The sequence below is a fragment of the Sciurus carolinensis genome, chromosome 5 (assembly GCF_902686445.1).
Source record: "Sciurus carolinensis chromosome 5, mSciCar1.2, whole genome shotgun sequence".
In the NCBI taxonomy this organism is placed as follows: Eukaryota; Metazoa; Chordata; class Mammalia; order Rodentia; family Sciuridae; genus Sciurus; species Sciurus carolinensis.
In genome coordinates, this window is record NC_062217.1 from 32806425 (window position 1) to 32831181 (window position 24757).

A 24757-nucleotide genomic window follows, 5' to 3' on the forward strand; every position below is an offset into this window, starting at 1 on the left:
AGGTGGGCATTCTCATCCCCACCCCCAGCTCACAGGCCTCATGGGAACTCTTCTGCTAGAAACTGAACTGCAGGCCACCCTCCTGGAAATGGAAAGCTGCTACTGTTGTGATGGATTTGGTGGAAATGGGATATGATCAAGGTCCCGTCTCTTTGCTGCTTCCTCCCTGAGTTTCCCACAGCTCCACTTTTACAAGATGATATGCATGTAGCAGACTAGAGGAGTGGGAATAACTGATGGGATTTATAATGAGAGAAAAAATACATATTACATTGTGTACTGAGTGAGACTATCCAATAGTCCAAAGGAAAACAACACAAAGTATGGAATATTCAAGGAAGAGCATGATTCTAGACCTGTTTCCCTGCCTTGAGGTCTGCCTCCCACTTCTAATTACTGCCATTTCCCACCCTCTGCTCTCCATTGGAAAGTCCCTTAGCATCCCTTTTTGGATAGGACTTTGTGTCCATTTGTCTGTTTTTCACAAAACCACTAGAGTGATCTTTCCTAAACAAATTCCCCACTTCAATGGATTCCCTCTGTACTCCAAATAAAATCCAAGCACTTTCTATAATTTCTTAGCATGCCCTCAGAATTCAGATAGCCTGAGTTATTCAGGCGAGTTCTCACCAGGCTGTGTGGGAAGATGAGTCTGGGAGGAGGCCACACCAGAAGAGTCAGAGGGGAGCTGTGGGCTTCTGGCCCAGCTCTTTTTAGTAGCTCTCCACCACTGAGAGGACAATCGTGCTTCTTTTGCTTCCTGGTCAGCCAGGGGGTGGATCTTAAAATCAAATATGTGTCCACATGCACGCATGCACACACATGTACACATGAAACTCACTAATATACATTTGCCTTCACAAACACACCTCCCAAGAGCAAAGACACCACCTGGATTTTTAAAGTCCTCTTTCTTCAACTTAACCCTGTCCTCAATAGCAACCAGAGTACCCGAGCTTTCCCTTACTTATCCTTCTACTTCAAAATACAAAAAAAGGACTGGGGATGTGGCTCAGTGGTTAAGTGCCCCTGAGTTCAATCCCCGGTTCCATTTAAAAAAAAAAAAAAACAAACAAAAAAAAACACCTAAGCATCTACCACTTTTTAAGAGACCTTTCCTATTAGTACTGCTTTTATTACAACAGAGCCCACTAACCCATGTAGCACTTCTGTCTATCAGGAGACCTCATCAAACCATCCCAAATGTGGTTTTTCTTTATCTTTGAATGCAAGCTGAAGTAGGACATTCACCACCCTGAACACTATAAGGAGACATTATTATCAACAGGCATCTATTAAATAAATGAAGACATCCTTTAGCACTAGAGAGAACAAACACATAGTTCCTGCCTCATGAAGCATATAATCTGACAAGGAAGATATTCAAAGATATTCAAGTGAACAATCAATGTGCATGATTGCAATTTCTATTAGTTCTATGAAAAGAATACAATTTTGAGATGATTGACCATAAAGGAAATTCATGTAAGAAATGGTGGTCAGGAAGGGCCTTTCTGATGAGATCCTACAAAAGTATTTGAAGGGTGTTGGGAAGAATAATCTCTAAGAAGAGAAGAACATGTACAAAAACCCTGTATCAGGAAATGCCTTGGCTCATGTGGACAGAAAATTCAGAATGTTGGGGTGCAGAAACTGAGATTGCAGAGGTAGGTAGGGTGTGGTAATTACAGAAAGAGCTTGGATTTTATTCTAAGTACAATAGGAATCCATTGAAGGACTTTGAGCAGGGAATTTATGTTTAAGAAAGATTACTCTAATTGCTTTGTGAAAAATAGATCAGAGATGGACAAAAAGTCCTATTCAGATCCACCCCTGGTAAGATACGAGAGTGGGTGGAGAGTTGTTCTCCCTGCTACAAATATCTGTTCATCTTCTAGCCATGGAAACCGTCTTAGCTAAGAATGAGTTACCACACAGCCCCCTCCCTCCTCCACCGGTTTCCACCACACGCTCACCTCCCTCCTCTCTCTCTCTCTCTCTCTCTCTCTCTCTCTCTCTTTCACACACACACACACAAAAAAAACAAACACACACACAACACAACACACACATACACACACACCACAACACACACACACACCCCTTCCCAAATTCTCCCTTTCCTCTCCTCTCTTCACTTGTCCCTATTTGGCCCTTATTTAAAGTCTAATCGTCTGCAGTCTCCATAACTGTTGCTCCAGTATTTTTAACATGATATATGACTAATGTTCCAGTGAAACTAATATGGCAGTTAAGTGAAGCTTTTAAAACTTTGCTTCTTCTAAAATCCCATTCCTGAAAAAAACTATCATTTTTATGTACTACAGGGTCCATTCTTTAAGAGTCTAGTCTTTTTGACTCAGACAGAACTTTGTTCAAATTCCTAAGTTTTACCTCTGCGACCTTAGGCAACTTCTCTGAGGGATCAGGTGTTGGTAACATGAAGAGAACAATAACTCCTTACAATGTTGTAAGGATTAAGTAAGAAATTATGTGAATACCGGATGGCAATATTATATATTACAAATGCCAAACAAACATCATTTAGAACTTTTGATGTTGGCAAGTTTGAATTTTCCTACTGTTTCTGCTGCCTCCTACTTTCTCTGCCTTCCTGTATCTAATTTCTCTCCCATTCTTTCTTCCTTCACCTCACCTAACTGCTTATACATGGAGCCCTTCCTGCTCTGCTGGCCTCTTCTTGATTTTGCCTACCCTCTGTCTAAGTCTCTGCATGGTCTCAGCAAAGATACAAACAGGACACATGGAGAACACAGGACAGCTCTTTCTCCCCATAGCTCCATTAACCAATCCAGCTTATTCCCTCCCCATGGACGGCAGGTGTTAGGGACAGAGTCATGTGTGTTGGGGACAGAGTCAGGTGTCACAATGCAAGCAATAACCGTGGAGAAACAGGAAGAACAAGGACTGCCGGTGAGCACCCTGTGGTTCAGAAAGCATAGCAAATGTGTTGGAAGGACTTGGGGTTACAATCAAACTTAAAATCATCCGGGGAAAGTCAGAGGAGGGGAGATGGCTCCTACTGCTTCAAAACCATGCTGAGGCACTGATCACGTTGTAAGAGATCATTTTGATTAATATTATGTTTTAAAGCAACAGAGCCCACTAATTCCTGTAGTCACTTCTAATTGCCCAGAGGTCTTATTAAACCATTGCAAGCATGGCTTTTTTCTCTCTCTTTCTATTTGCTCAAATTACCCAGAGTTGACTCATTAACTAGCACAAGTGTTAGCTGGCTCAGTTAAACTGCAAGCATATCACTGATTTCGAAACTAGCCTTATTGTCTTAGGAATGTTTAGAGTAGTCATCATACTGCTTATTCCTAGCATTCAAAACTGTAAAATTCTTGAAGGATTTTTGCATATTGCTACTTATAGATTACCAAATTTCAAAAAAAGAAGCTTACAATTTCTTTATAATAAAATCCACTCAACTCCAAAGCTATAGTAGTAACTCAGCTTGGATGATTCAGAAGCTAATTCAAGATCTCTCAGTGCCTCAGTATTAGTATAAACATCATCTTTTCACTCTGGGTGAATAAATGCCCATCCAGAGGGAATTCTGATTAAGAATATGTCAGATTAGTTTACTGCGATGCCACTCATAAAAACATTAAAATTATCTAAACACACTACTAGGAATAAAAACAAAGTGGTTTAGTTCAAGATGATTAGTCAAGCAGAGATCAAAATAGAGATAAGTAATATTAATTGTGAGAACTTATATAATCATTATTATGAGTCAGGCACACTTGTGAGCACTTTATGTGTACACTCATAACACTCCATGAAGTAGGTTATATTAATATTCTTTTTTTTTAATACATTAGGAACCAGGAAATTCACAAAGCTAGAGGCTGGCAGAATGAAGGCTCCAAGCCAAAAATTCAGGGTCTAAGTTACAAATACGTTTCACTCTTCTTCTTTCATTCAGAAATGGTCATTTCTAATAGATATGTTTGGGAAAATGTCTACTCAAAAAAGTTGGTTGAGGAATAAATATGTGACCAAACATTAAGCTGTGTCATAGATCCCAGACCAGTATAAACATGAACTTGCTGCAAATGGAGACGGAGCATTGGGTGTTGCTTTCTTATCTAAATGTTGACACGGGTCCCACACAGCCCCTCACTCATTATGTACCAGAGACCAGAGCTATGCCATACTGAGCAAGGGCTCTGCTTCTGAAATGTGAATACTGAGGCATCTTTGCTCCATGGGCAGTCTGAGAAACATGGAGACACATACACACTGGATGTAGTTGAGTTGCAAAAAGAATCTCCTCCAACATCCCCAAAATTATGGCTCAAAGGATGATCTTTCAGAAGATTAGTGTGAAAATGATTGTCCAACCTCCATTGTCCAATTGCTTGGAATCAGCCAAGATAAAACTAGAAATAAAAACACAGATTGCAGATTAACCTGAAAAATCTGTGCAGGACTGCACAGGTAGATCTTGTGTCTTGTATTAGATTTGGGCATTATCCTTAGGTAGCCCTCATAAGCAGGGGAATATCATGATCATATGCTTCACTCATATATTTGAAGGTAAAAGTAGTAACACAGAGAAAAGTGCTTCATAAGTTTTAAAGTCTGGTTTTTTTTTTTTTTTTCTTTCAGTCCTTGGCACACAAGGGTGGCTTAGAAATGTCTGTAGAATGAACAAGAGAGTAAACGACAGACCAACCATGCAGGAACAAATTCCTTCTGCTCCCAGAAGGACAGCATTGGAACTCACTGACTCACAATTTCAGTGGCGCCATCTAAAAAATCAATGGAAACCATGTGAACCAGAGGCCCTCAAAGGATCTTTCCAATGTGCCTGTGTCACTGTGGCAGCTGGAGAAAATATTCATTTGCTTAGAAAAGCGAGTGGCAAGAAGTCAGACCGGAAGATGTGTAACCACACAGATCAGTGAGTTTTTGAGTTGAGTAGTAGTTTGATAAAGCAAGGCATACCACATGCCCTGAAAATGTCCACAGGGACACAAAGGAAGTGATAATGAGCCAAATAACAAAAAATTACTGAAAAGGAAAAAGAATCTTATTTGGCTCATGAAACTTGGCCTCTCCGAGACTCTAAACCTCTCTTCATGACTCTGCTAGTGCAGCTCTCAATCTGCTGTTTATATAAATATCAAAGTATTTCAAGCTTATTTGGACTCTTTGCTTCAGTGACCCTGCAGACAATTTATCCTGCAATGTTTACGAGGTCAAATGAAATCCACAGTTCTGCCTGAATTCTTTTTCCCCTTTAGAGATCTTGCTGCCTCCTGCTTTGGGCTCCCTCCAACTTATAAGGATAAATTGTTCTTCGTCCCCCTCCCCGCTTCCTTCTGACGCCTTCCTTCATTATCCCTGAAGGTTCTTCTCCCAGATTTTCATCAGGCTTGTCAATGTCTCCCGGGCAAAGCAGACCTCTCACTTAGGACATGTCCATATCCAAGTACCTTGTGCTCAGCGTCAGCCACACCTGCTGACTTTTTCTTCTGTGCCCTGGGCTACTGAAAACCATCTTACATGGTAATCCCAGCAAAGCTAAGATCCTGGAGACATTTATACTCAGACCTATGAAAGTTTCTCTATAGAATTTGTTGTTTAGTTACATTGCCATGAAAAAGTTCCGAAGAAGGATTTATGAAACAAATGTGCATGATTTATTCATTTGGGGATAGGGCTAAATAAATATCTGATAAATTCTTCAGAATTTAGAATGATCATATTTGCTTTGGCAATGGTTTGGCATATTACTATAGTACTACCTCTACTCCAAAATATAAATAAACTATGTCGTGATGTTTCACTCTAATCCTGATACCACTCTTTTTTCCTATATGAATACTACAATCACTGTTTAAAATTTGTTTTGAGGTAGTGGGGATTGAACTTTGCTGTCATACCCTTTAACCCCAGCCTCAGTATCTCAAATTTTACACAATAATTTAGTAAAAACAAAACAAAACAAAAACAATGTCCCATATGAAGAATTGCATATTTATTTATTTATTTGGTACCAGGGATTGAACCCAGGAGCACTTTACCACTGAACCACATCCCCAGTCCTTTTTCTTTTTTCTTAATTTTGAGACAAGTTCTCACTAAGTTGCTTAAGGCCTCGCTAAATTGCTGAGGCTAGCTTTGAACTTGTGATCCTCCTGCCTCAGCTTCCAGAGCCGCTGGGATTAGAGTTGCATTTTTAAATGTGTTTATTTCCTTATAATATGTGGCTGAGCTTTCCTGGCCCTAACTTAAGTTTGGAAAGAGCAAGTGGGGAGGATAGCAAGACCTGGGGGACGTGGCTCAGAAAGTTGGGGCAGAGAGAGGCTTAGAGTCACCAGGAGTAGGCAGAGTGATTACGGAGGGGAACTACCAGGTCCCACAGGAGGGTTCTTTGGGGGACACGTGAGTGAGCCAATGCCAGTTGCCCTCAGCAGCAATAGGATCTGAACTCTCGTTCTCCTCTGAGCCTCATCAGCTAGACTTTTGAAAGAGTTGCCTGCACTCCCTCAGCCTCCTGCAGCCTGGTTTCCACACATATGCACCATATGCATGTGGTGACAGAAATTGCTGCCCTCTTTGATGGCAACCAATAGCTTTCTTGTCTTCAAATCCAGTGTCCATGTCTTGTCCTTGCCCTATCTGAACACCCTGTGGCATTTGGCAATCCGTTGAATATCCCCTCCTCAAAATTGTCCCTTCTCTTTGTTAGAAGGCCCTGTAGACTCACCTGGCGTTCTGGTGCCTTCCTCTGTGTCTTCCCCAACCCCTGGACTTTTCTTTTAAATGGTATTTGTGCTCAGACTTCTTTACTTTCCAGTGCAGAAAAATCACTCCTCTGGCCTCATTTCCATCTACTTGCTATTCACTCTCAGCTGACCAAGAATCCAAGTACCTCCTGCCCCAAATTTAGCACTAAATTCCTCATCTTCCTGTCCTGTGGCCCCTAATCTGCTCCCTGTCTTGCTGACTCCCCTGACTCCACCTGCCACCTCACCTATGTTCAATCACAAAGTCCTCTTAAGTCACTTAAGCTATCGCCATATTTCAGGCCACTTGGCTAGTATACTGAATCAGTCTTGGGGCTTCCACTTTTATCTCCCTCCAAGTCTTTATCCAAACTAGATTTAAAGTAATCTTTCTAAAATGAAAAAAATCTGACCCCTCACGAACCACCCCAGTGGCTTTCCATTGAGCTCAGAATAAAGATACGGTTTCTCTAGTGGTCATGAGGATGGTGGGTACTGCCCCCAAGCCTTTACCTCTTACCACCATTCCACCTTTCTCTGTCTCCCCACCTCACGTTTGCACAGGCCTCACCCTTTGTGGGGCCACCAGTTCCTCTCCCATCCCTCATGCCTGGCTAGTCCCTGCATATCCTTGCATTTCCCTAGATGTCACCTCCGCCCTGACGTCTGCCATCACCATCCCAGGCGGGGTGTCTCCTGTGGGCTTCATACCACCCCGATAGAAAGAATGCTCACCACGGCGGTGGTTCTTTCGCCTCCCCTCGCACAGGATGCGCTGACCATTTTGCAGGCAAGTCTGCAAATTATCCTCACAGGCAGAGCACATAAGGCTCCCTGGTAAAGAGTCCACAAATTATTGAGAGAGGTCTAAGAAAATAGAAGTAAATTTTCATTGAGCATATCAATACACAAAATTCATTTAGAGTAACAAATCAAATAAAATTCACTTTTTTTTTTAGTGCTGGGAATTGAACCCAGGGGCACTTTAGCACTAAGTCCCAGCTCTTTTTTAGTTTTTATTTTGTCTTGCTAAGTGGCTTATGGCCTCTCTAAGTTGCTGAGGCTTCCTTAAATTTGTGATCCTCCTCAATTTCCTGTGTCCCTGAGATTACAGGCATGCTCCGTTGCACCTGGCTAAAATTTACTTTTAAATGTTTGTTTATAAGCTACATAATACTTCATAAAACAAATGAAAATAGGGAAATTTTTAGTTTAAGTGGTTTTTCTAAGTCATTTAGCTGCAGAAAGTTCAGCATTACCCTTTTTATTGTTTGCATGTCCCAATCAATAGGCTGCTCAAGGATTTGGCCGGTTCCTTTTAGCTCTTTGAGAGGTAAGGGCAGCAGTATTTAACACCCACCCCTGCACTTCCTGTGGACTGTATGTGCCCCCGCTGTGACACATTCTCTCACAGACCCTCATTCTCTTTCTCACTGTTGAAGGAACCTCTGTGAGTCAGCAGCTTGCAACCTTTCTCCTTGAACAACTTAGACCTTTTTGCACAAAGCAGACTAAAGACAACTTCCCACTGCATACCATTTGGCAATTAAATTAGAGAAACACTGAAGACTCTTCTACTCAAAAGGCGCCTGCTTACAAGCTGCAGGCCTTTTTTTTTTTTTTTTTTCACTATTTTTTTTCAAGGTGAGATCGCAATTCAGCTATGGTTGGCCACGTTGTCATAGTGAATGCTGAACTATAGCAAACAATTCCTCACAAAGGAAGTGTGCTGTTAGTACTCAGTGTTCTGATTTTCCTCCGATAGGATAAAGATGGTATTGTCCTTAGAAATAGCGTAGACCTTGTCATTCAATCTGATGCAAGTATAATAAAAATATAAGACTCCATTAAGTTAATGATATGAAATCCTTTTGGTTCAACAATATACACACTGAAAACTTGGCTGAATTTGAGAATTTCAGATTGTGTTCTGAATGTATTAATAGGTTATAGAGATGATCTGTCCCTAATGCATGTGAAGATGCGCTATGCAACACTGTTAATGAATATTTACTGCAATCACTATACAAAGTCTATCCTGAATTTTTACTTTTTGGTATTTCCCTACAGAATGAATACAGAAGCTGAAAGATTGACAGTCTGAAATAATTTTAAATCAACATCTGTAGAGTTAACAAATTTTAGATTTACACGATTATATAGGTTCGGTGATTTACTAAACAATTACCCAGCATTGAATATTCAGAAAGTTCAGAGCCTGCCTTTGTGCTACACCTAGTCTAATGAAGGTGAGGAGGAGGGGAAGTATAGAAAAAGAAGAAACGAATGTGTGCTGGATGTCTTCTGGTGTCAGATGCTATGTGAAACATTACATATCATTTCTTTAATCTTCACAGCAATCTCATATGGTTGGTATTATCATCTCTGTCTAACAAAGAAAGAAAGGTTCCAAGAGATCCATTCCCCAAGATGATACAAGTGGTAACTTGCTACAAAGCAATATGAGGAGAGCTGCAATACCAGAAAAGGGGTCAGGTCCATGTAATTGAGTGAAAAGAAACAGGAAGGTGGAAGCAGCTTGGTTGGTTGGACAGAATGAGTATGACCAGCCCAGTTTTGAAATCTCTGTAAGTCGCTCCTGAAAATAGGTCTTACATGGCTAGAAATATGGATCTGGGTGTCAGAAAGAGTCGGAGCTAAAAGTATAAATAAGATCCTTTTTGATCATGTACAATCCCAGAAGGAAAAAGGCTGAGGATTGGATATGGGGTAAAACAGTAACAAAAGTAATCCATGAGAGAAACATGAAAGAAGAGTACCAAAAAACAAAGGAACAGAAAGACATAGTACCACGGGATAAAAAGCTACCATGTAGGATTAGGTGTCAAATGAAGGCTGTGTTGAACTTTCCAGCTAATATGGGATGGCCTGGGTTGAGTCACGACTGAGGAGAAACAGCCCAATGGAGTGGAGAGTAGAAGACCAGCCACTAGGGATAGTCTCTCGCATGGGATGACAGCTCTGGATTTGTCTTCTCACCCCTTTACCTACAGATCTAGCACAGTGCTATACATAGAGCCTCGGGAATAACTGTTGAGTGACTGACTGAATGACTTAATTAATCAATGCTTAAAGGTGTGAGGTCCAAGACATGAGGCAAAGAAATAAGATCAAAAGACACTGAGCTCAGCCCTAAACAAGAGGAAGAGGATCGCCTCTTCTTGAGACAATAGAATCACCAATGTTATGTACACTGCTCAGAATAAAGGAGGCACTTGAAGGTTGGTGGGTGAAATGAATGAATGTATTCAAAGCATTATCAAAATAGAGCTCCTCGGTGTTCCTTAATTTCACAGCTAGAGGGCTTTATTAAAAAATAAGTCAAGCACACTTGTCAACCAACACAATCGTTGTTGGTTATCAACAACGATTTTATAGTAGATGTGCTAAAATGGCCTCCTCCTGATTTTTAACTACAAATGATATAAGACTCTTGCTGTTAATAGTTTAAAATGATATGTTTTATAAAAGAAATGGGTTTTTGAGCTTTGTGGAAATAAGGTTTATTTAAAATACAACAAAGATTCTCACGCTGCTGTAATACAAGATGCATTCATGGATAAATAAAAGATGAGATGTATAAAATAAGAATGAAATGTGGAAATTTGCCCTTCTAACTTGGTACTAATCCAATAGGAGAGGATCCATAGGAAGAAAACAGACAAAATGTTAAGAACCTCTTTTTAAAAACATAATCATACAGGCCTTTAGTCCTACAGCTATGTTGAAAGAAATGGAAATGTGCAGTGAATTTAGAAATGGAGCCCAAGGCTTTATCTTTTCCATTTATTTCTCCAAGTGGGATCGGAGGCAGCACGGTGACCCTGGCCCCAGATAAGAGCAGAGTCTGCCCAGCATCTATGAGCTCTGTCATAGAGACACAGGCAGTCTTATTTCCCTCTGGATCTGAGTTTTCCTCTATGATTGGTAATGATGTCTGCATTTCCACATAAACTGGTTTCCACATTCCAGGTGAAAGATCATGGGCTCCCTATCCAGACTTCCACTGATGAGAATACAAAGCCAGCCACTTTCCAAGGCTGTGACTGTCAGGGAACACTGGAGAATCGGTTATCTTCCCACATTGTTGAGTGGATAAATTTTGTTCTATTATTTTTCTAGATTTCTAATCAGGCACCAAATTTCTCCAAATTCCTCCCTTCCCAAAGTTCTCCTCAAGACATGATGTTCAGATAAGAAGTGATGATTTTCCCTTTCCTCTCCATTCCCATCGCCTCCACCTGGTCAGCTGGAATCAAATAACTGAAAAATCTTGGAGAACAGCAGTGATCTCACCATATCTTACCCATTCTGAACTCCACCACCAGATACATTTCTGAATACAGTCGTCATTTATCATTTCGAGACCCTGTTGGAGAACCTATAGTGGTACCTATTTCTTTCTACATCAAGTCTTAATTTCTTCACACAACTTTTAAGGCCTGCAGAATGTGGCTCCAGTTCTACCTGTTTATGCTCCTGCCCTCCAAGGTACCCTCTTCTGGGGTAGAACCATCTCTTCTCTGTACGAAGTCATTCTCGTCTCTGCACCCCGCCTGTCCTGTACCTTTCCTAACTCCCCCAACAGAGGGAACACCTTCCTTCTACCTTCAGCCCCTTTCCAGATTCCTCCCCACTTCCAGAAAGTTCTCTGATTCTTCCTGTCCCTGCTGGCTGCTCTTTTCCTGACCACGGCAGAGTCAAAACCAAGTAACATAATAAATTGCTATAGACTATAGTTTCCCTACTGTTAAACTAACTAGAAGAGTACAAAGGTTCTCAATCCATAGAAAAGATAAATGTTTGAGATGGAGATGTTCATCACCCTGATGTAATAAGTGCATGCTTTATACATGCCTCAAATATTTGTTTGTATAAATATATACAAATAATTTGTAGCAATTAAAAATAAAAGTGAAGCTGGGTACAGAGGTGCATGCCTGTAACCTCAGATACTCAGGAGGCTGAGGCAGGAGGATTGCAAGTTCAGGGCCAGAGAGGGCAACTTAGGGAGCCCCTGTCTCAAAAAATAAAACAATTTTTTTGTAAGGGTTGGGACAAAGCTCAGTGGTAGAACATTTGCCTAGCATGCTTGAGGCCCTGGGCTCAATCCCCAGTACTGCAAAATAAATAAATAAAATAAACTAGGTAATTGGGGACTGGATACACTTAGTTGTTCTTGTTGATCTTCCTTGGGAATTTATCTTAAGAATTTCAGTATTCCCTACCTTACATACAGAGGGCAAAAGACATAACTGCTGAATCCTGTCCTAGAATAAGTCTCAATTGTAGAGCAAGTAACTTTCCTTTTGCTCCAAGGCTGCCTGCAATGGTTCCAGGGTTGAACATCAGCAACGTGAGAGTTATACTAACATTCCTTCTACAAATCTAATCCTCACATTACATCTTTAGAAAATGCAAATCAATATTGGTTGATTCAGAGAGAAGCGTCTATTAATTCATTCAGTGTTATCCAAAATTTAATGTTTGCCTCTGGCAGGTTTTTGCTGCTTTCTCAGGAATGTGTAATTGGTTTGGAATCTGTGCCCTATTTGAAGTGTGATAAAAACCTAAAAAGAATAATTGATAAGGGAATTTATGACTGTGGCAACTTTAAGAGTAGATCACTCTGACTCCTTTATGTCAGCCGCTAGCCTGGACTAAACACACATGTTCACCTGACCTAAAAGCGTTTTCACAACTTCAAAGAACTCCGCTTCAGGGCTATTTATATATAGTACCTGTTTGAATACTTTTGAATCACTCAAGAGAAGTATGGCTGAGGAGAACAGAACTTGGGATTCCTGACTTAGCTCTTCAAGTCCTCAGAAGCTTCCAGAAGGTGCAGGCCTTTCCTGGACTCTCCAAAATCTTTCTTCGATCATTTCCAATATTAGAATTAGCTTCTCCCTGGATTTTTATTCTAAATGTTAATTACACATTAACAGAAGAACCAGAAATAAATAGCATTTATATTTTTGGTTTTCTGTGATTATTTATGTCTCTGTCTTCAGAATGAAATCATTTCCTTCCTGCCTAATCAGGGATGAATTTGGGTTACAGAGTATAGCTGTGGACCTAAACTAGATTTCAAAAAGGAAAAATAATTTCACAGCTGACTATGCATGTCTCCATTGCTATTACCAGTTCATCTTAACGGGATACAGTCCCTGAGCTTCTTGGCAAACCACACATTCATTCTTCAAGATCAAGTTAAGATGTATTTCTCTCCATGAAGCCTCCATACTGGAGTTTAGCATCCCTAGTTCATATTCCAACTGTACTTTCTATTTATTTATTTATTTATTTTTATTTTTTACAGACTGCATTTTGATTCATTGTACACAAATAGGGTACATCATTTCATTTCTATGGTTGTGCACAACATACAACAGTCCTTTTTTTTTTTTTTTTTTAATTCTTTAAGTCACAGATATTTACTGAGCACTTACTTCCCGGTCTCACATGCCTATGTACATTATGGACATTAGCTGTGACCTGTCTGTCCTCGTCTCTGCTCCCCTTCCCCTGGGGGAATGCTATGATTCACTCCTTTGCATACCCTGCCTCCTCAGAGTCTGCCACACAGCAGAGGTCCGGAGGAATTATTTACACCATAGGCATTGGAAGGCTTGTGGTTCCTGAGCAGTGATGAGTAACCTCACTCAAAGATGGGCAGATGGATTCTTCTGGGCTAAGGTATCGAAGTGGAAGAGTTCATTTTGACTTCTAGCCATGGACAATTGCAGGAATGAAATGCACAGAGAAATAGGTTGCTGGTCAAGAATTTGAGCCTTCAACAGAAACCATCTATGTAGTTCCTGAATTTGCCTTCCATTCCCTCTGTTACCAGAATCTCCAACTTGAAATCCTCATCTCTTGCCTGAATGTACTAATAACCTCTAAATCAGACTCCCTAACTCCATTTCAGGATTCTTTCCTCCCGTCTACTGTCATACATCTTTAGTAAGGCCTCCAGCCTCATCTTTCTGAAAACAAATCCAATCTTTTCTTATTTAAAATCTTTCTGGTGCTTAAAATCTTTCAGTGATCACACACCCACCACACACACACACACACACACACACACACACGTGCGCATGCACTTCATTCTGAAGTCTGGTCCTTGTCATGAAGTCCATCATCCATCCATGATCCAGCCCTTCCTCTCCTGTCACCATTACCCTCCACACACCTTGCTCTCCTGCTATAGTCAACTCCTGGACATTCCCTGAGAGTTCCAATCCATGAGGACATTGTGCCTGGGCATTTAATGCTCCGTCCCCACTTTGCCTTTCTCTCCATAGCCCATATCACCCCTAATTCGCTTTATCACTTACCTATTTTGCTTATCATCTGCCTCCTTTGCTACATGTAACTGCAGGAGGGCAAAAATATGAAAGCTTGCATTTTTCTGAACTATCCTGAATTTTCCTGGTCTCAAAAGTATTTTTCCATTCTGCTCAGCCATAAGTTGAGGTTGAGTTACTAAGAAACATTCACTTGTACTTTTCTCAGAGAAATTGCAGGAGTCCTTCCATTTTTATTTATATCCAGCAACGTTGCCAATACCCAGTTGTGCCAAAACTCTAACAGCACAACACTCAAAAACTTTGCTCTGGCCTTTGTTGTCAGAATTTCTGCTACCTGTCCTCAGGCGGACTTCTCATAACTCTGTAAAACACTTTCACTGCTTAATCATTTTGAGGCAACTGCTTTACAGTCTGTCTTCTTTGCTGCCCACCAAGTTAGTAAAAGAAAACTTTTTTCCTCCTTTTTTTCATGTGTGCTTGCCTCAACGAATTTTATCAGTTTTATTCAGAGTTAGTTTCTGAAAGTCTAGAACAGTGCCTGGCATAGAGTATGTGCTGAATAAATGAATTTGCATCTTCAATGTTCAGTATAATACTTGTGCATTAGAGACCCACAATATATGCTAACTAAATAAATTAATGAAGGGTTGAAAGGAGTTAAGATGCAGAATGATATAAAAGAATGAAGTGCATGACTGTGCCATCCTAGGCTCCTCCTTCTTCCTCATAGTCTATGTTTAATCGATCACCAAGCAGCCAGTTCACTTCTTAAAAACCTTCTTAATATTTTTGTTTTCTACCACGTCTACTATTTCATTCAGGCCCCTGCTCTCTCTGTCCTGGACCCGAAACCTCTTCTAGTCTCCATGCTTTCAGACTTGGTCTCCTCCAACCCATCCTTCTCTTATTAGTGATGTTTCTAAAATGTGACCAGAAGCATCACTCTTTTGACTGGTGAGTCCCATCCCCAGAGGGATAAAGTTTGGATTGCTTTGTAAGAACAAGTCCCTCCGTGACCTGACCTCCTTTCAGTCCCACTTCCACTCAACTTTCCTCCCACTGTACCCTACCTGTGCTCTGCACACTTGCTGTTCAAACTAGCTGTTCTTCAGCTCTTTCCTTGGAAGAGCCTTCATCTACTTTGTATGCCTCATAGACTTTTAATTGTCCATCAGAATTTACCTTAAATGTAACTTGTTCCTTGAAATCATCTTTAATTCCCAAATAAACTTTCTTGTTTCTTCCTACACCTCCCAAGGCACTTATCACCTTATACACTATCATCTGTCTTCCTCCTGTGAGTCCTTTGAGAGCAGAGATGATGCCTTAATCAACTTTCTATACCCAAGCTTAGCTCCATGGTTGCCATCCAATAGGGGCATAGTAAGTATAATATATATATATATATATATATATATATATATATATTTATGTACATATATATTGATAGTTCAGTGTATACGTTTTTATTAAATATAATAATATGTATATGAAATGATCAAGTTCTTGGTGGTAAAAAATATACACATATACATATATACAATTTTACATGTATATGTGTGTGTGTGTGTGTGTGTGTGTGTGTGTGTGTTTACTACCAAGAACCTGCACATTAATCTATACATATCGAAATCCTTAGTGGGAATTATTTAGTTTATTAGTATTTACAAAGTCTATCTAGTATATTTGACATTTTAATGACAATTATGAAGTCTTAGTTGACCTTTCCTTCATGGGTTTCCTGGCAAGGAGGTCAGTGTATTTTAAGTATTTTATTAGGTTAAGCCTTGTGTTTTTATATGGAAAAGCCCTTTTCTAGGCTGACCTTATTTTAACCCATGTTTTTTCTCATTCTGCATTAAGCACAGTCTATGTACATTATAGAAAGCCAGGTTTTTTAATGGATTCAAAATGATGCATTAATATTCCTTCTTCATTCATTCTATAAAGTAATATCAGTGATCCAGCAATTCTCCTGAGTTGTCACTGCAGTTGGGTTCATGGTTATCCTGAAAGGAAAGGCGAGATATGAGCATGTTCTTTTTCTAAATTATGGAAGAGTAAGTTTAGGAACTTTTAAAAGCCCCTCAGTCTTTCTTCATAAGCTATGATTAGGATGGCACCATTTTTAGTTTATGTCATATATTATACTTTTAGCTGTTCCTACAACTATCACTATCCCTTCTTCCTGCTTAAAAAGTAAAATGAAAAATAAAATAATATAATAAAAATACAATTAGCTTAAGGATAATTTCCCAAAAGGGAATTGATAATATTAAGCAAACTAGTTAGAATTACATTATTATCCTGAGAGTTTTCTGTGAAATAAGAATCAAGAAAAAAGATAAAATTATATTCAGGAAGGAAACAAATGCAGAAGAGACAGTATGGAACCTAGGTGACAGAGCCAGGCAACTGGTGAGCAGTGAAGATGGTCACCTTAAGCACCAAGACAATGAAGCACTGAGTGGAACAGGTGAGCCCTGGCTGTTCAGGAAATTGTCGGGAACATTCCTTGTTCCAGGGTCCTGCCTGCACATTTCTTAAAGGTACCACACCACATTCATCACCCTCTGTGCACCAGAGTAGCATGATAGAGCAAGGTCAAAATCTCCAGATTTCTTTAATAGAACTTGTAGAACTGCTGTGGATGTTCTTGAGATAAGACATATGCTTCCAGTTGGACCTCTTCCATAGCTTAGGTGTGGCTAGACCTCTGCAGACCTGGATAGCCAGGTTCAGGTGGGTTACTACCACTCCACTTCCTTAATGATTGCTCAGGTCCCAGGGGAACTTGTGGTTCAGGAAAGGTTCCAGCTGTTCCAGGATTATGAAGGCAAAATAAAATGCCAGATGGATAAATTTCACACAGATTGGAAACAGAAAATGGCCGCCCATCCACTCCAGGAGTTACCTTGTAAGTACTCCTGTCCTCCAACTGTCATCTGGCCTCTGCTGAACAAGAGTGAACCTTGGCCAAGCATGGTGATATACACCTGCAATCCCAGCTATTTGGGAAGTGGAGGCAGGAGTACCCCAAGTTTGAGGCCAGTCTCAGCAACTTTTGAGGCCCTGTCTCAAAATTAAAAATTAAAAGAACTCAGTGGTAGAAGACTCGCCTAGGACATGCAAAGACCTGGGTTTAATTCCCAGCACTCCCCCTGCCCCCCCCCAAAAAAAAACAAACAGAACCAGAAGAGTGAGGCTCAGTAAAGAGATTGTAGCATATGTGACATGGCATGAGAAGGAAATGTCTAAAATCCTGTGTACCTGAAATGTGAGGACCTAGGGCCCATTACAAAAAATTAAAACTTATGACAGGAAACTTCACTGGTGGGAAACCTCAAGGTTGAGGTGTCCAGGAAATTTTCCCAAAGTGCTGAAGACTAAAGCCCTTGATTTCTAACTCTTCATCCATGTTTATGTTGGCCACCAACAAAATTAATATCTTTGAATAAATAGAGTCTAATCAAGCTTGAAATGACTTTGCTTAGTTACCAATGTGCAAATTTATCATGCCCAACCTTCATTAGAATTTTCCCTTCATGAACCCCCTACCACAATTCTGTTTCCATTTCTAGCTCCTTTAGTTTAGTTCTGATAAGATCACATTTTTTTTTCTTGACTTTCTGAAACAAAAGTCAATAGAAAAGGACATGTATCTAGGAATGGAAAAGGTTATCACTGATAAAAGTGGCTGAGGTTAATGAATACTTAAAAACGAAAAGATAATTGATGAGAATTCTTGCTTTTTAAACCTCATTTTCCAGTTTAAAGCAGGAAAACAACAAACTTAAGGTAAAATTTTGTGTACCATCATTTTTAACATGACCAGACATTGACAGAGGACCATGGAAAACACTTGGCTAAGGCTGTATATGTGGTAGCCCTTCGCCTTCCCATGAGAAAAAAACTTCAGGGTTTCCTGGTTTGGGGATTCCTTTCTGTAAAGGTAGAATGAACCTACACCCATTTTGGATTGCCACAGTGATCTTCCTAGTCACCTTCAAGTCACAGATGAGTGAGCTGATGAATAAGATCATCCCAAGGTCAAAATATGAATCTGGAGAAGTTTATGCTCCTTTTCAGTATGCTGATCCTCGCCACACGCTCTTTGGCTCCCAAGTCCTATCCTTTTACCCTGCTCTCCTAGATCTGACCTGTCCTGCGGGTATGTTCTTACAGAGCTTTCCAAGGGGAAGAGCTAACTAACTCAGTAGATTATCTTAATCTTCACTAATAGATAAACAGAGGAAGCTACAGGAACTCCCATAATATCATGATTTGGGGAGATTATTTTGTTTCGTAACAGTTGCCTCCTAGAAGCAACATCTTAGACAAGAAGTAACCCTGGGGCAGAAGGACTTCCAGTTCTCCAGTACGGAACCCATACGGATGTAATGCAACAGATTCTTCAGGCAGAAAGGTCCTTGCCAAGTTCCTCAGAGGCAGCAGATGCTCTGGGTATGTGTGGAAACCCTACTGCAGTGAGGAATTGTGAACCACCACTCACTCCTTCACCCTGTCATTTAACAAATATTAACAGGAGGCCTACCCTGTGAGGACCTGTGCTATGTGCTAGAAATATAAAGGAAATCAAAATAGATAAGTCTATGCCTCAAGGAGATCACGAAGAAACCAACCAAAAATAAATGTGAATAGACAAATGGGATCTATAATGTGGGTTGGAGTTGTATTTAAGACAGAGTGTTGGGGAAATCTTCTGTAAGGTACAAATAGTTAGGCTAAGTTTTCATAAATGAATGGAGCCACCCAAGCAAAGAGATGAGGAACAGTGTTTCAGGCAGAGGGAACAGCCTATTCCTAAGTGCTGGAAGAGTTTAGCATATTTGACAAAGAAACATCAGAGAGGCTGGAGCTTGCTACCAATGGGGAGAGTAATAGTGTTAATTATTAAAAATGTTAACATTAGTGAGAAAAGCAGGGAGACAGAACATAGCAATAGTCAATTGTTTTAGAATGTACAACCTTGGAGTTCATTCAAAGTAAAGTGACAAATTATCAAAAGAGTGGAATAGGAAATTAGGCTTTGCTGTGTATTTAGGAAGATCTTGCAGCTTTGGAAAACGGATTGCAGGTAGATGTTTTAGTCAGCTTTGGCATCACTGTGCCCAAAATACCTGACAAAAACAATGTAGAGAAGGAAAAGTTTATTTGGGCTCATGGTTTCAAGAAATTCAGTCCATGATCCACTGACTCCAGAGCTCTGGGCCCAAGTGGAAGCAGGACATCATGGCAGGAAAAAAAGCAGCTCAGCACATAGAAACAAGGAAGCAGAGAGAGCTGTGCTCACCAGGGAAAAATGCAAACCCCAAAGGCATGTCCCCAGTGACCTGCTTCTTCCAGCCACACTCCACCTGTCTACAGTTACCACCAAGTTAATCCCTATCAGAGGATTAATGCACTGTTTAGGTTAAGGTTCTCATAACCCAATCATTTTACCTCTAAACTTCCATGAATTGTCTCACACATGAGCTTTTGGGAGACACCTCATATCTGAACCAGAACAGTGGACAGAAGTGACCAGAAGAGCCAGGCTATTAGAACAGGCAGGCAAGAGATGACAGCTGCCCAGAGGTAGGCGGAAGCACTGGGTAGATGCGAGATGTGTGTTGATGAAAGAAACAACAGGACCTGCTGCTGCCCTGGAGGTGTGGGTTGGAGGACAGGCAGGAATCACAGATGACTGAAAGGGACCCTCCTCTGCTTGTAACTCCGGATGCTCTCTTGAGTTCTTCAGAACCACAGGCCTTGGGAGAAAGCTCTTGCTTAGATCCATTAGAGGCTTCCTTTCCACAAGCAAAACCGCTAAAGAGACTGATTTCAAGTTTTCAACAGGGATGGGGAACTTGTTCTGAGAAGTCAGAAATCAAAAAGCTCCTCCCTGTGCCAACTACATTGACATTGGCATGAGAAACTGATGCCTTATTATGAGATAGAAGATTCTTACTGAACAGCCCAAAGCAGTTATCAAAAGATTTAAGACAGACGTAAAAATGTCAAAGAAGTCCCGTACGTTATGGGTGGCTGAATGAGAATTCTGATTACACAGCCAGCCACAGTTGATTTTTCAGCACCAACTTTGGTACTTCATGGTTGTTTTTTGTCTTGAATGCTACATATGCCTATGAATGGACTTAAATATTAAATAGTTATGAATAAGCATGGATTCTCTTTTCTAATAGCATAATCACTATTCTCTTGTACTCTCTGGAAGGAATGCCTGATGTATTTTTCCCCATTTCCTCTTAAAACAATGCTATTGCCAAAGTTCAGTGAATTAAGAAATCATAACTTATTCAACAACCATTTTTAGGATTCAACCTCTCTGAAAACACTATGTAGATACTGCAGATAGTATTTCAATATCATTACAATAAGGTAACTACTACTGGTCAAGAGAGGTAGGAAGGTTGTCACGTGTCTTCTTAACCCAGGGTTGAAAAATGTCAGGAACATAAACTTGTATCTTGACTCCCAGATCAAGAAATGCTAGTGCAACCTACCAACATCACTATGTAAGCAGCAAGTGTGTTCCCACTATGAGGTGGTATGATGCAGAGAGGTCTAAGGGTATGAGCTCTAGAATTTAAAACCTTCTTCCTTCCATTTTAATCAACCCAGCTACTCTCTGCCTCAGTGCTTTTGACCTAACCATTGTTTCTACCTTCAACAGCTGTTAGTTAAGTTTTCCATTACTGTAATGAAATACCTGAGATAATCAACCTATATAGAAGAAGGGTTTATTTTAATAGACTTATGGTTTCAGAGGTTTCAGTTCATGATTGGCCCTGCTGCTTTTGGATCTATGACAAGGCAACACATCATGTTGGGGAATGCACAATGAAGCAAAGCTGCTCACTTCACAGCAAGGGAGCAAAAGGGAAAGAAGAAAAACCCCTTTAAGAGCACACTCTTGATTAGCTAACTTCTCCCCATAGGTCCCACTTCCTAAAGGCTCCACCACCTCCCAACAGTGCCACATAGGGGACTAAAGCTTTAACACAGGGGCCTTTGGGAGATTTTCCAGATCCAAACTATAGTAATAGCTTTCTCAGTCATATGATTTGGCAAATTCAAACCTATCTGATTCTCAGCTTCAACATCAGGACCTGGGGGTGAAGAGGGCATTTCCTGTCTAAGACCAAATTCCTCATTATACTTCCTCCTATCCCCCTGTACATTCCTTCACTGTATCCACCAAAATTATAATCAAACAGATATTTGAGATTTGGGGGGTGGGCACTGGTGTTACCTAGTGATTATCTCCCCAGCTAGACTACAAATCCCAAGAGGGCAAGTTATTTACATCATATCCCAGCACTAACACAGTGCCTGGTACACAGCGTGGTTCAATAAATATTTGTGGAGGGAATAACTTAAGATCCAAATGTAAAAAGCTGAAAAACACTTCAAAGTGGCTGAGGGTCAGACAAGGGCTGCCTTGTGAGATTAAAGGAGGGAAACATCAACCTGGATTTGGAATGGTTGCTGTCAATGTCCCAAGGAGAAGAGCTAGATGAAGGTGAACCTAGAAGGAAGAATAGGATTTGTTCCAGATGTCATGGGGCAAGAAAATATCCCTGGTAGGAGGAATTGAATGATGAGCATGGCAAATTGAGGAGACATAAGGACAATAGTGTGGTTGAAAGGGAGGATCCAGAAGGAACTAGTGGGATTAAGAAATTGGTCTAATTTAGGCAAAGAAGCATAACATTTGTCTCTAGATCCCATTAAAGGTTTTTGAACCAAGTAGGGTTATGTATACAAACCTGAGTTTTTAGCATCTGAACTACAAAACAGATGAAATAAAGGGTTTAATTCCCGTAATAAGGATCTTTTGACCTTGCTTATTTAAAAAAAAAAAATAACGTCACTTTGGATAAGTTAAAATCTTTGTGTATCACTAAAATAGTTTGGTTACCACTTAACTAAAACAATTCACTAAGAAGAAGCAAAAAAAGGGAGGGGGGACCAATAATTAAAAAGCAGAAGAGAATAAGTTTTAGCCACTGCTAACCCAAAGATCATTTAAAAGCCAAGATAAAACAGCACTTCAATCCTTGAGGCATGAAAACTGACATCTGTGATTTGGTTTACAAAATTTTACTTTAAATTTTTCAGGACCACATCTGCTGCTTTTGGTAAAATGTCTTTCAGATTCCAAAACAGCTCTGTAGAGGAATATTCCAGAATATCTTTATTTTCATCAAAATAGTCAATCAGTTATTCTGGTAATTGAAAATTAGACATGCAGTTCAGTGCTCAGCTGAGGACCTGGCCCTTCAAAAGAAATTGATAGTGTACCATATGGTTCCCTCCCAATCTCCCTGGGTGTGATGGGTTTGGCTTTCACCTGTTGATTTCTCTTGTGCATCTCTTACTGCCCTATAGAATTTTCTATCTTCACACCATCACATTTCCCCAAATGTAGAATGGGCAGCCAAATTTATTTAAGGGCTGGTGAATTGAAAATACATAAGAAATAAGTTATTAACATCCACAAAACTTAACATTCCCATTGCCTAAGAGAAAACCAATATCAGCCCTTGATGGTGTCTCCTATACGGGCACCCTGACTCCTGAATGTGCTCTTGAGTCTCAAACCAATGTCCTCTTGAAGAGCAATTCTCTTTTCCAAACTCCACAGAATGTTGCTTCATCCCACTTTGGAGAAATCACATCCTTTGCCCAGAGCTCAGACCCACCTGTACTTACTTCTGCATTTCCCCGAGTTTCAGTTATTTAGGCTTAGTGGGAGCCCCACTAAGACCAGCCAAAGCTGATCTTTCATGCTATGGAAACAATCATTAAGGTACCACTTCTCCAAAATGCTTTGGACCATAAGGGTCTAGGATTGGGGAATTTACTTTGTATTTTGTAACATTACATATATATGGAATGGAACACCAGTCCAAATCCAAAATTTCTTCATGTTTCATATATATCTTATATACATAGCCTGAAGATAATTTTATATATTTTTAGTGCACCTTCACTGCATCCCCTCACATGAGATCAGGTGTGGAATTTTCCACTTGTGACATCATGTCAGTATTCAAGAAGTTTTGAATTTTGGAGCACTTCAGATTTCACATTTCAGATTAGGAATGTTCAACCTAGACTAGTCACTCTAATCACTACTCAAACAGTCTTTCTTGAATTACACTAAAACCTATGGCTTTCTTTGTAGATTGGCCTCTTACAGATTTAAAAATATGGTAAATTTCTGAAAATTCAGTGTAAATTCATTTCAAATTAAAAATTTTTAACCTACAAAAATGCATAATTTCATGAAGTCCATGAAAACATTTTGAGAGCTTCGCTAGTAGAATCACAGGCAAAATGATTGACAAATGAGGGATGGGTATAGTAAGCACAGCTAACCACTGAAAATCGACAAGACAATGGACGCCAGAGACAATTCCATAGAAAACATTCACATTCAACATCTTAGAGAGTCCTAAGCAAAAGTTGAAGATATTTTGCAAAATGACCTTCTTTAGGTTTATGCTTTGAAAGCCAAACTTGAATGGAAGCAAGTTATATTTATGAGCCTGTGATGCTGTCAGAATATTCACATCTAAAAAAGTCAGCAGTTGATTCATTCTTTGCCATCCTAAAAATTAGCACAGAGTTCCAGGGTCCCTCCCAAAACTCACATGTTGAAGCCCTAATCCCAATGTGACTATATTTGGAGATAGGTGGGAGGTGATTGAGGTCGAAGGAGTTCATCAAGGTAGGGTGCTCATCCAATGGGATTGTTGTTCTTACCAGAAGAGGAAGAGATACAAAGGTCACAGAGTGAAGGTGATGTGAGGACATAGAAAGAAGGCACCAAATGCAAATCAGAAAGAGCAGCCTCCCCAGAAAACCACCCTGCCAGCACCTAGATCTTAAACTTCCAACTTTCAGAGCTGTGAGATAACAAGTTTTTGTTGTTTTAGCCACCTAGGTTGTAGTATTCTGTTATGGAAACCCAAGAAGACCAACAGAGGATACTATTGAATTATTTGACAAGGGGCCATTCTTACCATGTGGGAGTTGACAGTGGAAATTTATGTCTTATTGAGGCTTTCTTGTCCCAGGAACTGAAAAACATTTAAAAGATGTGATCTCATCTCATAGCCATAAACTTTAGAAAGTAACGTCACTTCCTCCATTTACAGGTGAGGAACAGAGGCAAAGAAAGGTCACCATTAGTCACTTGCCTAAGAATGTCAAGTGTGTTAGTCACCTTCCCATCATTACAATAAAATACCTGAAATAATCAACTTATAAAAAAGAAAAGTTTTGTTTTGGCTCACAATGTTAGAGGTTCCAGTCAATAATTGATTGGTCCTTTTGATTTGGACCTGTGGAAAGGCAGTACATCATGGCAGGAGCATGTGACAGAGCAAAACCACTCCCTTCGCCATGAGCCAGAGAGCAAAAAGAATAGGGAGAGGGCCAGGGTACCATGATACACTTTGGGGGCACACCATCAATGACCAAAGGCCTACAAAGGCCTCCCACTACTTCCTACCTCTTAAAGATTCTATAACCTCCCAATAAAGCTCAGTGGAAGAGCACTTGCCTAGCATGTATGAAGTCCAGGATCAACCCCCAGCACTGCAAAACACACGACCAAAACAA